Source organism: Mustela nivalis (genome assembly GCF_964662115.1).
Source record: "Mustela nivalis genome assembly, chromosome: 6".
In the NCBI taxonomy this organism is placed as follows: domain Eukaryota; kingdom Metazoa; phylum Chordata; class Mammalia; order Carnivora; family Mustelidae; genus Mustela; species Mustela nivalis.
Window position 1 is genome coordinate 97,755,619 of NC_139025.1, and position 17,870 is coordinate 97,773,488.

General features: G+C 40.4%; 1 pseudogene across 1 annotated transcript; it reads left to right on the forward strand.

Annotated features, from left to right (window-relative positions):
- Nucleotides 1–347: 347 nt before the first annotated feature.
- On the forward strand, nt 348–4,269 carry LOC309866645 (methylosome subunit pICln pseudogene; annotated as a pseudogene). Its single transcript has 2 exons — nt 348–407; nt 3,654–4,269. The product of its transcript is annotated as a methylosome subunit pICln pseudogene (transcript).
- Nucleotides 4,270–17,870: the final 13,601 nt, after the last annotated feature.

The following is a 17,870-nucleotide window of genomic DNA, read 5'->3' on the forward strand; positions in this document are numbered from 1 at the left end:
CCACCAAGGAGCCAACACCGATGTAATCACACAAGGATTTATTGGCAAGCTTAAGCTTGGGCCCAAGTGTACCCGACACAGTGGAGTAGGGACTTGGACCCTGAACCAGATTACAGTCAGAGTTTTTAAAGACAGAGTAGGGGTGGACTTGGCAGTAGGTGATTGGGCCACGATCGCCATCCCTATGTTCTTGTGATTTATTAGTGTTAAGCTATCCTATTTCTGACATGATTTATTATCCCATAAGCTATCCTATTCCTAAGGTTTTTGGTATGGCGTCTTGTTTGCAAAACCTTAGGTCAGTCTTTCTGGAACCAGGGGTCATTTACTGGTCATGGAGACCTAAGATGGCTGCCGGGGCCAAGATGGCTGCACTTATGTCGAGGCTAGACCTGGCTAGTGCTGAGGTGGGTTCAGCCTTGTTTTTCTTGGCCTCCACACTGTCTAGGATGTCGATGCTTATCCTCGCCCCCATACCACCTCCATGTCTACAGCCAGTTATAAACCACCACCTTTTCCAGAGCTCCCAGTGAATAACTAGGTGCAGCCATGGCCCCAGCTCTGAGGTTCATTCCTGGTTCTGCCTTCTTACCAGTCTGTGATTCTGGACAAGGCACTGACCCTGCTGGGGTCTTCCCCTTCTCCCCTGTTTCTCCCTGTGATTCCCAACTCACATGGACACATCCTTGTGTAACTCCCTCCCCTGGAGTGTGGCCTGGACTTAGTGATTCACTTCATGCCACAAAAGATGGTAGTATTTCCCCAGGCCCCTTCTGAGATTTGGTTTGAATATCTCATTGCCCAGCCACATGTTCACTCTGATCCGTGTCCTCTGTCAGATCCCCACACTGGAGAATAAGCCCTTGTGTGGAACCATGACACAGAAATGTGCATGTGGCCTGGCCCTTGAGGGACAACGACAGACAGAGAGAAACTCAGGCTTTCGATAGGAGCCTGCCAACACTCCTGAGCTGAGGTTCTCTATGAAGCAGGTCCTAGTTTGGGATTGACAACAGCCCCAATGTCTTGAGAGGCTCTTGCAGGATCCCTCAGCTAAGCCCTGCTGGATTCCTGGTTCCTTGAGACGATGAGACAGTGTTTGTGGGTTAAGCCACTGAGTGTGGGAAGATGGGGTCTCACAGCAGGAGGAGTAGGGCACTAAGACAATTAGGCTGCCCCAACCCTGTCCCTTCCCCCCTACCCTGTTCTCCTCAGCTTCCTCCAACCACCCTGGCCCCTGTCTAACCCCTGAGTCTGCCCCTCTGGCAACTCTGGCAACATCAAGTTCAGTCTCCAACAATCATTTGCACCTTGGTGCTCTCTGCAGAGCTACATAGACTGGGATTGGTGCAGGGCTGGCTCCTCTCTCTCGTGCTGCAGGAAATCTCCCTGTGGCCTCAACACAGTCTTTTCAGACCCCTCACCTGTTGGGAGTTCAGGACCCAGTTGTAGCACCTTGTTCTTTTTCTGTGGAGCAATAGCTCTTTTCATTCACGTTTTTGTTTTAATGTTTTGTCCATCTTCCCCTCTAGACCCTGAGCCCCTAGAGGGAGGACCTGTTTGGCTTAGCTGCATTGGCGCTGAGTGCTCAGGGCAAAGTGGCTGAATAAACAGGTGAGAGGATCTATCCCACCACTGATCAGCTCAATTGTTAGAGCCTAACTGACTTTGATTGATTGTAAATACTTTTGTTTTATAAGTAAAGTCCATGCCTGTTGTGGGACTCAAATTCAGACCCTGAGATGAACAGCCACATGCCCTACTGACTAAGCCAGCAGGGCACCTCTTTGGAGTTTTAAATGTACTGAGTGATAACTATTTAAGTTAACTCAGTGATTTCAGCATTTGGCAGCTATGTTACATTATGTTACAAATTACTGCCGTAATTTTAGTAGCGTATCATTGAAGATCTCCCCAAAGGATAGTGCTGAGTGGCTGTTGGGAAGTTGAACTCTTCTCCGTGGTCATTCAGGACCCGGCAGTTTCTCCACCATGGGCCTTCTCCCTCCCTAGGAGGTCATGCACCTCTGTAGCCATTGGTAGGAGGGGAGAGAGGATAAAGAAATGCTGGTGGGTGGGTGTTTCCAGCCAGATCTAGAAGGCCTAAAATGCCTAGATTTACGCTCATTCATTTTTTCATTCTTTGTTTTAAAGGCAAGGATTTGTAAGTAGTGATTATGAAAAATCATTTCCCACAAAACATAGAAAATGCTGAGCTGAGTGCCTTTGGAAGTGTGGTGCTTGCTTGTGCCCACTCGGGATAGGATTTGGCATCGAGTTTGCTTGGCTGCTGGCCTGGCTGGTGGTGGGTCAGCTTCCTTGTAGCTTTCTGAGCTAGGTGATCATGCTGCTGGAGGCTGAGGAGACACTGTTTTTTTTTTTAATTTGAAGTTTTTGAAAAATTCTGGAGAATAAGAGAGATATGAGAAGATTAGAATAGGGAAAATATCTTAAAGTTCAAAAAAGTTAGGAGTTTTAACCAGAATTTTTGACATCAATCTCTTCTGCATTTCTTTTTTTTTTCTTTTAAGATTTTATTTATTTGTCAGTGAGAGATCACAAGTAGGCAGAGAGGCAGGCAGAGGGAGAGGGAGGAAGGAGGCTCCCTGCGGAGCAGAGAGCCCGATGAGGGGCTCCATCCCAGGACCCTGAGATAATGACCTGAGCCAAAGGCAGAGGCTTTAACCCACTGAGCCACCCAGGCACCCCGCTTCTGCATTTCTATAATGGACACAGTAGATGAGGACTTGTGGTATTTAGTAAGGTAAGCGGTGACTGCAGGCAAGGAGTAGTGGAGAGGATGGATACTTGTCAGGGTTCATGCTGCTGGAGAGGTCCAATTTATGTATTTAAGTAATCTCTTCACCCAACATAAAGCTAGAACTCATAGCCCTAAGTTCAAGAGGTATATACTCCACTGACCAAGTCAACCAGTGCCCCTAACCTGGCAGATTTCTAAAGATCTAGAAATTGGTTAATACTTTGGAGAATGTAAAAAATTCAGGCATGCCTCTCGGGTACTGGTGAAAATACAAATTTTTCTATTGCCTTTGAAGGGCAGTTTCACAATATCTATGAGAAGTACAAATGTCTATATCCTTTGAACCAGCTTCCCTATTTCTAAGAATTTATTCTTTAGCTACATGCATACATTTAACAAGTACAAGGTCATTTATTGTGGAATTTTTGTGGTGGCAAAGAATTGGTAATAACCTAAATATGCCTCAGTAAGACAGATTAAAAAAATTAGTGAATATCCATACAAAAGAACACAATATAGCCATAAAAATGAAGACCTAATATATAATGTGACACCTGATATAATGTGATTTATAATAAAAATATATATTGGTTTTTATTCTCATTTTTGGCGTAGAGTGTTTGGAGTTTATTGGAATTCCTGAAGTTTTGAGTGGTGACCTGTGTGTGTGTGTGTGTGTGTGTGTGTGTGTGTGTGACTTTTGTTATGCTAATGAGACGAATTTTAGACCCCCACCGCCCCACCCTTGGAGTTTGTAGGCTGGTTGCCAGGGCAGCCAACCCCTTGAGAAGAGGGGTTCGAACTACCGTGCCTGTGCCTCCATGCTCCCTGCTGCAACAAGTTTCCTCTAAAGTTTGTAGCCACCTGGGTAGGTTGAGGGGGTCGGCGGCAGCTGCCAGAGACCTACGCTGTGCTGAAAGGCAAGGGCCTCAGCACAGGCACCCTTTACATTGCTGAGAGCCACCTGTCCTGATTAGATGGCTCTGGATTGGGATTCTCACTAGAATACCCCACCATTGGCTTGCATTTGTTGTCCAGGGACCTAAATACCTATCCCCGAGAATGTTTGTATGTGATGGTGAATGCCAAATTTGGAGAAGAATCCAAAGAATCTGTTGCCGAATTTAGATTTGTGCCTAGTGATAAATCAGATTTGGAGGCAATGTTCCCTGAAATGTGTGAATGCCAGCCTTTGCATCCTGATCCTGGGGACAAAGATTCAGATGATTATGTTGGAGAAGAATATGTTGTGGGAGCTAATGAACAGGGACAGGGAGACATCCCTACATTTTATACCTTTGAAGAAGGATTGTCCATCCCATTCAACAGCAGAAGGCCAAGCCACATTGGAGAGGTTAGAAGAAATGCTTTCTCAGTCTGCGCGCAGCCAATATAACATGGCTGAATTCTGGACAGAAGATTCAGTAAGAGATTATGAAGATGGGATGGAGACAGACACCACACCAACAGTTGTTGGGCAGTTTGAGGATGCAGATGGTGATCACTGAGAATGATTTATGCTGCTGTCAGATTCTGCTCATAACTAGGAAAGAATTTGGTGTCTCTTCTACTGTGGAGTGGGTGTTGATGAAAGTTTTTTTCCTTCTCCAAAATTTACCTGAATCAGACAGAATATACTGAGATAAAAAGTTGTCACCAGCAGTAGAAACTATGACCTTTATTAATAACAAAGGTGAATTAATTTAACCAAGAGGGTATTTGTAGTTTTTCATCTACCCTAAAACTTTCTGTGTATGAGTCCCCTCTGAGTAGGCCTTTAGTTCCCACCTTCATTCTATGCATCTTCTCTAATCTGGTATGCCTATGTGCTGAGAATGTGCAGGCACTTGAAGGCCTAGGTAGACTGGATGGGAGGGAGGGAGGCTGAATCTAAGTTATACCCTTTTAGAGCCTAAAGAACCCCTGACCCCTTAAGAAGAAAACAGAGATCTCAGGGAAATCCTGGCCTCTGCTGCTTCTTCACAGGGGTAATAAGGGTCTTTTACTAATTTAGAACCAAGATGAATTCACTCAGGCATCTTTAGGGAGCCTCTTGGGAAACATCCTAGCCACATGAAATACCACTAACACGGATGCTTCTGGCTAGCTCTTACTCCTTTCACCATGTGTCACCAGTCTGTTTTGTTCAACCCTCTTAGGTTAGCTGAGGTTTTCAGGCTTCTGTCCTTAGAGGCCTGTTCTGGAAAACCAATATATGGTTCAACATGTGGTCCGTGAGCCATACAAGAGATCCCCTCCTGTCCCGAGAAGGAAACCTTTCTCCTGGGAACTGGGTCTAAACCTTAGGATAGGAGAATCCTGCATGGCCCCAGGGCCTCTTCCATAGTCTAAGGTCTCCCTGGATACGAGGCAGCATTGGGACCCGTAAGACTGAGAACTTCCATCAACTCAGATCACTTGGAACTTGGGACCAGAGACAGCAGATCAAGCTTGCCCAGTTCCTCGGCTGTAATGGTAACCCTCTAATTTGTAATCCTCTAATTTGTAACCTCTTTGGCCAGTTTCCATAACAAGTAAAACAAGATGAAGTCCTCCAAGTACTTCAATGATAACTGTTATGTCTTTGTAACAGTTTAACAAAGAGATCTAGGTTTTCTATTAGAAAAAAAAAAGAGAGATTGGACTTTTAGTCCCACTTTCCTGACCTCCAGGAAAGAGAGAAGGAGGGGCTGGAGGTTGAATCAACTTCCAGTGGTCAATGATAATGATCAGTTGTGACTGGAATGAAGCCTTCATAAAAATTCCGAAGTCTGGAGCTTTAGAGAGCTTTTTGGCTGGTGAGCACGTGGAAATGAGGGGAGAGTAGTGTGCCTACAAGAGGGCATGGAAGCTCTGCGCCCCTTCCCACATATTTTTCCATGAGCATTTCTTCCATTTGGCTGTTCCTGAGTTATATCATCCTTTAATAAACCAAGGATCTAGTAAGTAAAATGTTTTGTGAGTTCTGTGAGTCACTGTAGCAAATTAATCTTACTCAAGGAAGGAGGGTGTTTGGGAACGTCTGACTTATAACCAGTTAAGCCAGAAGTATAGGTAAAAACCTGGACTTGTAAGTGGCATCTGAGGGGCGCCTGGGTGGCTCAGTTGTTAAGTGGCTGCCTTCAGTTTAGGTCTTGATCCTGGGGTCCTGGGATCTAGCATTGCATTGGGCTCTCTGCTCAATAGGAAACCTGCTTCTTCCTCTCCCACTCCCCCTGCTTGTGTTTCCTCTCTTGCTGTTTCTCTCTCTCCCTCTCTCTCTCTCTCAAGTAAATAAAAAACCTTTAAAAAAATTAATGGGCATATGAGTCCAAGGAAGGGGACTTTTGGAACCCCCAATCTGTAGTTTTTGGTCAGAAGCACAGGGGATCAGGAGATCACCTGTGGTTGGTGTCTGACGTGGTGTGGGGTGGGGGATGCAGTCTTGTAGGACTGAATTCTTCTGGTACATAGTGTCAGAATTGAGCTGAATGGTAGGCCACTCAGTCGGTGTCCTGAACATTGCTTATTGAGGACATCCACTCCCCCTACTCCAAACACTCTCTGGGAATGATGATCAGAGCACCTATTTCAGACCTTTATGTACAGATATGAAGGGTAGAAATTGGTTGTTTGGGACACAAGGGTAGAAGGGAGAATCTATATCTTTTTATCCTTTTGGAGTTTGAACCACATGAAGATTACCTTGATTTATTAACTATGGTTTTTCACTTCATCTTTACTTCTTGCTTGTAGGTGAAGTTGGTGTTAAATGGATAGGTAATTTAAAAAAAGCAGAAAATCAGAAATCTTAGACAACACATTAGCAAATGAAGGCCTGCATAATGGGGATTTGATTTAAAAAATGAGATATATTTTTCTTATCTGAAATAAGTCTAGGGGGTAGACATTCCAGGAATGGTATGATGATTATGAAATCAGGGACCTACCCAAACAACTTCTAGGTTTCTGGTTCTCCCTTTATAGGCTGTGGACCATGCCCATGTTGCCCAGAATGCCTGCTAGAGCTCCAGCCATCACATCCTCACTGAAGCTGATTTTAAAAACTTGATCCTTAATGGTATAATATGGACAATGCAAGAAATTATATATATACATATATTTAAAGATTTTATTTAGTTGACAGAGATTACAAGTAGGCAGAGAGGCAGGCAGAGGGGGGAGGGGGAAAGCAGGCTCCCTGCTGAGCAGAGAGCCCGACACAGGGCTTGATCCCAGGACCCTGGGATCATGACCTGAGCCGAAGGCAAAGGCCCAACCCACTGAGCCACCCGGGCGCCCAAGAAGTTATATTTTTATATTACTTTTCTTCCTGATTTAGTTCACACATGGGCCAATCTTAATGAATATTATTATTGAAAGCTTAATATGTAATTGGAATTTGCTTGACATTTTGTAGAACAATGACAAGATAAAAACATAATGTCAGAAGTTTTGAAAAAGAAAAACTTCACATTATTTTATGGGACATAGAATGTTATTGCCTTATCTACAGTTCAAAGGCCAAATCATTCATTTCATTTGTTGTGATAGAAATGAGAATGTATTCTTTAGAGGCTTCACAAGTTTCAGGGTAGTTATGTACAGACTATGCCTCCCATTCATAAGTGTAGTTTTGATAGCTTCCTTTCCTTTATTCTCTTTCTCTTTTTTACACACACACCCTATTCCATGGCACACCACACAGCCAATATTACTATAAAAATCCACCAGATTAAATCTTGCTTTTGCAGGAGTAACATGAGGAAGAAAAAGGAATGGATTAGGGGTGCCTGGGTGGCTCAGTCACTTAAGTGTCCAACTCTGGATTTTGGCCCAAGTCATGATCTCAGGGTTATGAGATAGATTGGGTCTTGCCGCTGGCTCTGTACTGGGTGTTGAGCCTGCCCAAGATTCTCTCTTTCCCTCTTCCTGTACAGCCCCCTCTCCTGTGATCACTCTCTCCTCTCTCTCTCTAAAGAGGAAAAAAAAAAAGGAATGGATTAGAGTTTTTCAACTTTTAGCAATATCCTATGATTTTAGTTTGATTTCGTTCTGGAGATTGCATTCTGATCTGCTTTAAAAAAAAAAAAAAGGACTCAGTAACAATGCAGACTTGCTTAAATCTATCTCTGTTTTCTCTCTTTTCCTTTCATAGCAGTGAGAATAGCCTCTAATACAAAAGCAGCACTAATTTCAAAACTACAGACTTACTACTTAGAAACATGTTTGTCCTAGCTCTGAAGGAACTGGTCCATTTGGAATTTTGCTCACCCACTGATGGATAGCATGAACTGGTGAGCCATGGGGGAGAGACAATTTTATCTCCTTTTGTAGCAAAAATAAAAAAGCCTTGTGTCTCTGTGGAATCACTATAGTTGGTTTCCCATGATGAAAGAGTCTGCCTCACTCCAGAGTGAGGTATATGAGAGTCAGATTTGGGAGAAGACAGTGTGATATGGCTTTCTCTGGAGGGTGGAGGGGGCTGGTGGCAAAAGAGTTGCTTGTTAGATGTTCTCTTTCTTGTCATTGTGGCAGTTACTCTATTGAGAAAGATATAATTGCACCCAGAAATGCAAATAAAGTGGGGATTGGTAACAGATAAGCAATGACCGATGTGCTCAATGTTTTTGATCCTAGTTCAGGAGGTAGCTAAGCTGGCTAATATCCCCTTATTAGAGACAACAGATGCATCCAGAGGAGACATTCTGAAAATTATATCCATTACTGAATATATACACATAATATGTGCTATATATATATTAAATATTTATTTATTTATTTGAGAGAGAGAGAGAGACAGTGGGGCAGGGAGTAGGATAGTCCCAAGCAGACTCCATGCTTTGTGTGGAATTTGACGTGGGGCTCAATCTCGTGACCCTGAGTTCACGACCTGAGCCAAAACCAAGAGTCACACACTTAGCCAACTGTGCCACCCAGGTGCCCCTGTATCATATATTTTTATCAACATCTACATTCTTGAAAATATCTGTGAAGGGCTTACTTGTGGCAACCATGGAAACAAAAGCAAATTAAGATATTATGCCAGTCTACTCCCACTCCCATCCCAAGATAGGTTGTCCAACTGATTTGAAAACAAAATCATTAGAATTTTTTTTTTTTAAATTGCTTTCATTGGCTTCACCACCTGGATTCTGACCAACCTATACAGAATTGTGGACACAAATAGTCATTCCAATATAAATAATATGTTTACAGGCAAAAATTATAATGATACTTCCATGGGAGAGAATGGCAGTGTAGAAGAGGGAAGAATCTAGAAATTGATGCCACAAAGATCTGGCTTCAAATCCTGACTCTGCCACTTACTAACTGAGTGATATTGGAAAATTTGCTTCACTCTTCCAAACTTTATTTTTCTTAATGAAAATTGAAAATGGTAATATTTCTCTTTTATAGGATTGATATAAAATAAATACATTAATGAAACCCTATGTGTAAGTTGTGTATATAATTTAAATGGATGCGTTAAAATGGAAATAATTTAGTTACTTAAATAATTAAATCAATATAGTTAAACGTGAATCTTCCTCTTTAATGAGTAGATATTCAAAAGACCATGTTTAGAAGAGTTTACTGTGTGAAATGTTGATGAACACATGGAAAATTATAGTGAGGAAGTTCTACTAATGTCTTCACCTCAGTAGCTTCTGGACTTAGCCAAGACTCTTGGAAATTAGTCTAGCAATAACAAAGAAGGTTGTGGTGTGAACAAGTCTTACTGTGGCTGGGCTGTGGAGTCTGGTTATGGTTGGGAGATCTGAATTCTAGCCTATAACTGTGTGATTTTGAACAGTTGCCCTTAACTTTTTTGCTCTCAGTTCCTTCATTTATAAAATCAGGGAGTTATGTTAGAGTCCACTATGGTAACTGCCAGCTCTATTATGTTTTTATGAGGGTGAGATGCTAAGTGCAGAATTAAATATCCTAAAGTTTTCACATTCAGTTTGGCTATCTTTGAACTCATGAGCATTCTTTTGCATGAAATTTGTGTGCCTATCTTCCCATTATTCCATACAATTTTACTCTTGTCTTTCTTCAGTGGAATGCAGACCTTCTATCTTTCAAGTTCTATAGTCCTGATGATCCTTCAGGAGAAGGGAAAAATCTAAATCTCCTGTAGCCATGGTTCCATCATCTCTGATACCATGTCTTGATACCAGAAATCCAAGGGATGTTGTAGGACAGGAATCCATTTTTGGGGGGCTTCTACTTATGGACATGTAGTATTGGGAATTTTTCTTTTCAAAACAAGAATGTCACCTGCGTATTCTAATCTCTTTTTGGGGGGGTAGGATAGAGTCAGAGTGGCACAGTTTTCTGTGCTGTCACAAATACTATGAGAAGAGCTCAGAGACCAAAAGCTTTTGCTTCAGTGTAACAGCAAGGTGAGGTTAGCAAAGCAGGACTTAGAGCTGAGAGAAATTTGACAAGTTTTTAAATGATTTTGTGATCCATAAGCAGTCTGTGTTCAAAGACTATAGTAAGATGTTGGTTTAAAGTGAACTTTGTGAGAAGTGAGTGGAGATGATTTTGGAAAACATCCCAGGGGTAGGTAGAATTGGTGTTAAAAACAACTGGGTAAATGCATATAGATTTTGATGTTGGTAAGGAGACTTTCAGAGGTATATCTATCTCTGTCTTGTATATCTGGGGTCATCTCCAAGATTCTTTGTTTGAAGGAGGTCTGAATTTTTGTGGTAAGTATCTTCCATTCTCCTTTGGGATGAAGCTCCATCAATTACTAACTCACTCATTGACATCTTTTATTTTATTCCCACTGAATCCATCCCCTAAGCCTGTAAACATGCTTAGAACTTTCCTGTAAAAAATGTCTAATGTTGGTCCTTTTGCCTGATTGGGCTACTATCTTATTTCTTTATTTTATTGACAAATTAGGTGCTTCCAATACCTGAACATCCACTCATACTTTTCTTCTTGCATTTGGGTTTCTGTATCTGCTTTAGCCTTGTTTGGGCTGACATAACAAACATTCTATAGTCAGTTGACTTAAACAAGAAGCATTTATTTTTCACAGTTCTAAAAGCTGAGAAGTCCAAGACCAAAGCACTGGCAGATTTGGTGTCTGGTGAGAGCCTGATTTCTGGTTTGCAGATGGCACATGGTGGAGAGGAGATAGGGAGATCCTGTGTCTCCTCAACATTTTATAAGGAAGGGATAAAAAATAACATTTTATAAGGAAGGGATTCTATAAGGAAGGAATTCCTCCCTAATTAAATGTTAATCTCATTAATCTCATCATGAGGTGCCCACTCTCGTGACCCTAATACAACTCTAATTACCTCCTAAGGCCCCACATATAAATGCCATCAAATTTGGGTTTAAGATTTCATCATACGCATTTTGTAGGGGACATATTCAGTCCGTAACACCTACTATATGTGGATTCTATTCTTTCAAAGGTCATCAGTGACCTCATAATGGTTAGTTCAGAATGCTTTTTCTCTTTTTCATAATAGCGTTACTGAGGAATAACTTCCATATAAGAAGCTGAATACATTTTGTGTGTATGTGTATGTAGATACACCCCTGAAACTATCCCCACAATTAAATTAATGATCATAACCATCACTGGCCAAAATTTTCTTGTGCCCCTTGGTAATCCCTTTCTGCCCCTTCCTGCCTCTTATCTCCCTTTCCTAGGCAACCACTGATGTACTTTCTGTCACTCTTGATTTTTGTCCTTTCCAGATGCTACAATTTTATAGAGATGGACTGTATGTATGGTCTTTTTGTCTGGCTTCTCTCACTCAGCCTAATTATTTTGAAATGCATTGATGTCATTTCTTGTATCAGTGGTTCACTCCTTTTTATTAGTGAGTAGTATTCAGTTTTGTGGATATACCACAGTTTGTCTTCCAGTTTATAGAGATGTTATTGTCAGAACAAGTATAACAGAACAACTAACTGAAAGATGCATGGAACATCAGCAGCAAAGAGCTGTGGTAGATGATACCACACCTAAGATTTTCACATGTAATTAAAATGGAAAGCATAAGTCAGTGAATTAGCTGAATTTATTTTTTTTAATTTTAAAAAGATTTTATTTATTTATTTGACAGAGAAAGAGAGCACACACGGGATTGGGTGAGGGAGAAGCAGGCTCCCCACTGAGTAGGGAGCTAGATGTGGGGCTCAAACCTGGGACCCTAGGATCATGACCTGAGCCAAAGGCAGACACTTACCCAACTAAGCCACCTAGAAACCCCTGATTAGATGAATTTAAACACATTATTTTGGAGTCATTGATCAGAAATTTGGATCATTGAAATTAAAAAAAGAAAGAAATTTGGACCAAAAAATTAGATTCTCCCATCACTTGATATAGCATGGTAATGAAGCAGAGCAATGACTTTAAGATTATACAGTTTATTTTCTTAAATAAATTGGGACATGATCTTCTCTTAGGGAGATTATTTGGCAGTGGTATGCAGGATAGATTAGAAATAGAAATGATTGGCATATAGAAGCCAAAGCAAGGGAGCTGTAGCAGCATTTAGGAACATGAGTTAATAAGAACAATGGCAATGAGAGTGGAGAAGAAGGGGAAACTATGAAATAGATTTCAAAATTTCCAAGGAAGAAATAATATGGCATCTTATTTTTCTAACCACAGCTTAATGAAAGCCATCTCTTAATTCTTCTCCAAACTTGTCTTCAGGTAGCAGAGGCTCTTCCGATTTTTGTTGGAAGAACACTGTTCGAGGAGACCAGAGTTCTAGACCTGGTTCAAGCATACCCTTTCTGTGTGACCATAAGCAAGTTGTATAGCCTTCTGTGGCAACTGCTTTCTCTCCTGTAAAATGAGTGGACAAAGCGGGTACTATGGCTTCTTCCAGCTCCAAATTTCTTTCTTTTTTTTTTTTTTTTAAAGATTTTTATTTATTTATTTGACAGAGAGAGATCATAAGTAGATGGAGAGGCAGGCAGAGAGAGAGAGAGGAGGAAGCAGGCTCCCCGCTGAGCAGAGAGCCCGATGCGGGACTCGATCCCAGGACCCTGAGATCATGACCTGAGCCGAAGGCAGTGGCTTAACCCACTGAGCCACCCAGGCGCCCAGCTTCAAATTTCTTATGTGATAGGAATTTATTATCTTGAATTCCTCCCTAATTAGGCGTAAGTTGACAGACCATTTCAGCTGGAAATGAAAAGAGTAAGGGTCCTGGTGATGTATTTAACTATAATCTAGATAAAAAATTCTCTGTGTACACTGTGTTTTCATAATGAAGGAGCTGTGCACAAAAGCATAGGGTTGTAGGGTACTAATTTGCTTCTGCTCTGCTGGGTCAAATGGCACTCAAGAGGTTAGGTGTTTGTAATCCAAACGTGCACAAAGTTCAGGAAAGGAAGAAGCCTAGAGTTTGGTTACTTTTGACAAATTATAGGTCAATAGGGACCACTTCTTAAGATGGCCCAGAGGGAAATTCAACTTTTTAATTAATCTCCTGTGGTCTCTGGCCCTTGCCAATATCACAGATAAGTCCAGAGGATGCCTCTAGTGATTCATTATAACTCCTGTCTCACTGATTACTCTGTTTCTAAATGTTTCTCTGTGGTAAGAACAAGCAGTTAACAAAGGTATATTGGATTTCCCAGTGGGCCTTATTAAAACTGTTGTGGTTATGAGGTGATTAACTTATGTAAATGAATCAATGTGGCCAATGAACCAAGCTATGCACACAGAACATATCCAGGAGGGAGAGAATCCCAAAGCCTAGCCACACTGAGGAGAACACTGTGTAGTATTTAAAGGTGAATTACAGAAGAAAAATGAAAAAAGAACCCTGAGAATGATGTCTTTGATACAAAAATACTCAACATGAAATGACAGACAATTAAAAGATGGTTCTAGAGTTTTTACATGTTGCTTTGGCATAGATTACTTGAGCCAAAGTAAAAATCCCCTGGGGGTTAGGGGAGGCTGGTGAGGTCAAGAATCTGTCCTCAAGCTACCACTGTGTACCTGGTACCCATCTTACTTGCAGTCAGCAAATGTCACCAACCCCCTTTCTTGTGCCACTTGCTTTGTCTCAGAGACAGATTAATTTTACTCTGTTATGTAGAATAGTAGATTGGAGGGGTGAGTGAACTAGCTTGAGATTTCAAATCTATGTGAATGTTGGAAATAATTACAGAAATGGAAAGTCAGAAAGAGAATTAGATTTTGTGTAAAAGGGATAAGTTAGAGTTTAGCTTGTTTAATAATCATGTGTCTTGAGTCTAGAGCATCAGATTTTCCTGTTAAGTGATCATTAGTTTCCTTTTGGTCCTAACTCACCAAGAATATCAAAATCAGGGTCATGTGGCACTTTTATGTGAATTACAATTAGTTATAGTGTGGTTACGATTACTGATTTTTGGGAAATAAAGTTGCTTAACTACCATTAGGTGAAAAATTGGAATGGAGATCCACATCTATATGTGTGTGATGTGACTAGTTCTTTTGGGGTTGGGCTGTGCACACTTGCATGATCATGTACAGAGCCCTGTCAGGTTAGTTATTTAAAAAGAAATGGTTTACCTGCTTCCCTAAAATTTTATCCTTGAAGTGACTACCAGAGATATAGATACTGCTAAGAGATAAAGGCAAGAGGGAAAGTTCTGGAAATGGGAACTTACGAGAAGGCCGTGCAAAGAGGGAAAGTTGGGGAAGGAGAATAAGAAGGAATAGTCTGTGAGGTTTTAGAAGAATTAGTTTTGGGCAGTATCATGAGAGTTGTAAGCATTGTTCCTTCATAATCAAAGGATGGAAAGCATTCCTTTCTGTTATCTGGAATTAGTTATTTAAGTATTTAGTATAATTTTCCATGAAGCCAACTGGTTCTGGGTTTTTCTTTTTGGTGTATGCTTTTTTTTTTTTTTTTTAATTGTTAACTTGATCTTTTCACTTGTTATAGGTCTACCCAGATTTTCTAATTCTACGTGAGCTGGTTTTGGTAGTTTGTGTCTTCCTGGAAATTTGTCTATTTCACACTGGTTACCTATATTGCTGGCATATAATTGCTCATAGCATTCCCTTATAATCCTTTTTATTCTTGTAAGGTTGGCAATAATGGTCTATTCCAAGATTTCATCATTTTAATGTTCTCTTGCTTTCTTCTTGATTAAACTAGCTAGAAGTTTGCCACTTTTGTTGATTTTGACAAAGAACCAACTTTGGTTTCGTTTGTTAATCTCTTTTGTTTTATGTCTTTTCTCTTATGTCTTGTGTCTTTATCTCTTTTCATTTATGTCTACTCTATTATTTCCTTCCTTATGCTTGCTTTCTCTCCTTATGTTTGTTTTAAAGTTAGTTTGCTCTTCTTTTTTAGTTTCTTATGGTGCAAAGTTAGATTATTGTTTAGAGGTTTTTGTTTTGTTTTGTTTTCTGTTTTTTGGGGGGTGTTTTTTAGTACAGGTGCTTATAGATACAAGTTTTTCTCTAAACACTGCTTTAGTTATATTTCCCAAATTTTGTTGTGGGATTTTATTATGTTTTTGTTTTCATTCATCTAAAATTAGTTTCTAATTTCCCTTGTGATTTCTTTTCTGATTCACTACTTAATTTTGGAGTGTCTTATTTAATTTGCACATATTTGTGAATGTCCCAGATTTCCTTCTTTTATTGATTTCTAATGTCATTCCATATGGTAAAAGAAAATTGTATGATTTCAATCCTTTTAAATTTATTAGTTTTTTTCTTCCTTTTGTTAAAATTTCTATATCTTCATTGTATTTGGTGTGGCATAATTCTTACATTTTTCTTTAGTTCTTTATACATGGTTTTCCTAATTTTTTGAACATATATAAAATAGCTGATTTAAAATCTTTGTCTATTAGGTCTAATATGTAACCTCCTCTAGCTCTTCTTTTTTTCTTTTTCTTTTTCTTTTTTTTTTTTTTATTTTTTATTTTTTTTATTTTTAAAGATTTTTATTTATTTATTTGACAGAGAGAGATCACAAGTAGGCAGAGAGGCAGGCAGAGAGAGAGAGGAGGAAGCAGGCTCCCTGCTGAGCAGAGAGCCCGATGCGGGACTCGATCCCAGGACCCTGAGATCATGACCTGAGCCGAAGGCAGCGGCTTAACCCACTGAGCCACCCAGGCGCCCCCTTTTTTTTTTTTTTGACTCTTCTTCTTCTCTGTATGAACCATCTCTCTCTCTCTCTCTCTCTTTTTTTGCATGTATTATCTTTTTTTAAATAAAAAAAAAAACAGGACATTTGAAATAATGTAATATGGCAAGACTGGAAATCAGATTTTGTTGCTGTTCTTTGTGCTTGTGAGTTCGTTTGTCCACTTTCCTGAACTAATCTGTAATGTCTGTATTTTTTGTCATTTGTGGCAACTGGCATTTCTGTTTGATTAGCTTAATAGTCAGCTCATGACTGGACAGAAATTTCTTAAATGCCTGGAACCAGGAGGCCTCCTGCCCATTGCCAATGGGCCCTGTGTGCATGTTCGGGCACTCTCCTTCAACATGTAGGCTTTACAGCTCTTTCTTGGCCTTTCCTTCTTGCTTTCAGGTCAGCCCTAGGTGAAAGAATAGGGCCCTTTTAGATCCTTCATGGGACTTCAAATGGCCCTTGGCATGCATGCAGCCTCTCTATGCTTCTGTGTGGCCTTGTAGATTCCCAGGAATAGGTTGGAGTTCTCAGGGCCCCCTAGGGACATCTTATTTCTTAGTTTTTCCCTTCAAGTGTTTTGGTCAGCTTCTCCCGTGTTCCATTGTTTTAGTTTTCTCAGACAGTGGCAATATTAAATAATTGGTGCTGATTTTTTTCAACAAACGCCCCTGAGGAAAAGGTTGTTTGCAACAAGTGGTCTCTGAGTCAGGTCAAATAAATGCAAATGGTAGCAGTGGAGGTTTGAGGGATGTGCAAGACACATCAGATAATGACAGTTCTCTGAGAATATGTTTTTGGAGAGTTCCAAACCAGTTTCCATTTCTCCAGGGCTTCTAGGCAGTTTTTGTTTGTTTTGTTTTGTTTTTACCACATTCAGAGGTTGTTGGCTTTCAAGGCTAGCTGGGGAGAAGGGGTTGAGCACAAGACAAGTTAAAAATGCCATAGAGGTGTTCCCTGTTCTTACCCAAACTCAGCCAGTTTTCTTGAATAAATCCTTCTTCAATTGTTGCAAGCCTTAGGTTAATTTCCAAAGTTCAAAAAAATGTGATTTTTTTTTTTTTTTTTGGCAGTGTTCTCATTGCTTTTAAGGCATGACTTTTTGGAGGTCTTTACTCTGCCATTTCTACCAACCTCTCATGCTGTTTTGTTGTGTCTCAGTCAACCTGGGTTTTAGGCAGAGTCTTCAGCACTTTCCATGAAAAAAATTCAATTATAATGAGTCATTAGTTTTCAGCAGGCTTTATAAAAGGCTGTTGGAAGGATCTGAAGAATTCACAGATAAGGTCACTTTGCATGTATGCTGCCTTTTGCAAGCTGAGAACTTCATCCTTATTTCCCTTTCTTCTTTTCCTTCAGTTATCTCTCACTTCATCATCGTGTGCCCCTCCCTGTAACAATAAGCATATTCTTTCCTTGGTATTATTTTTTCCCCTCTAATCACTACCCTAAAGAATTGAAGTTCTATTAGGAAGAATTCAAACAGGCTATCATTTTGTCTTGTTAAACATATTATATTTAAGTTCATTTTTGGATGAGAAGTATATAGACCATCTCATAGTGTCTTTTCAGTCTGTTTCAAGGCATTCTGGCTGGCTACTACCCATGAAATCAATAACGTCTCCCTCTTCCTCCTTTCTTTTTCCTTCCCTTCCACATCTAAATTCCTTTTTCTCCATTCATAAATATGAGACTTATTTTTTTTGTCACTTGGAGAGAGAAGAAAAATTTTGTTGAGCAGAGGGGCTAAAATACAGAGAAGGGTGGAGGGGGAAGGCAGACTCAATACACCCAGTGCAAGAGCCCAAGGAAGGTCTCAGTCTCATGACCTTGATACCATGACCTGAGCTGAAATCAAGAGTTGGACACTTAACTGATTGAGCCATCCAATTGCCCCTCAGATTTGGTCTTGATCTTAGGGTTGTGAGTTCAAGACCCATGTTGGGCTCCATGCTGGACATGGAGCCTATTTTTTTTAAAAAAAT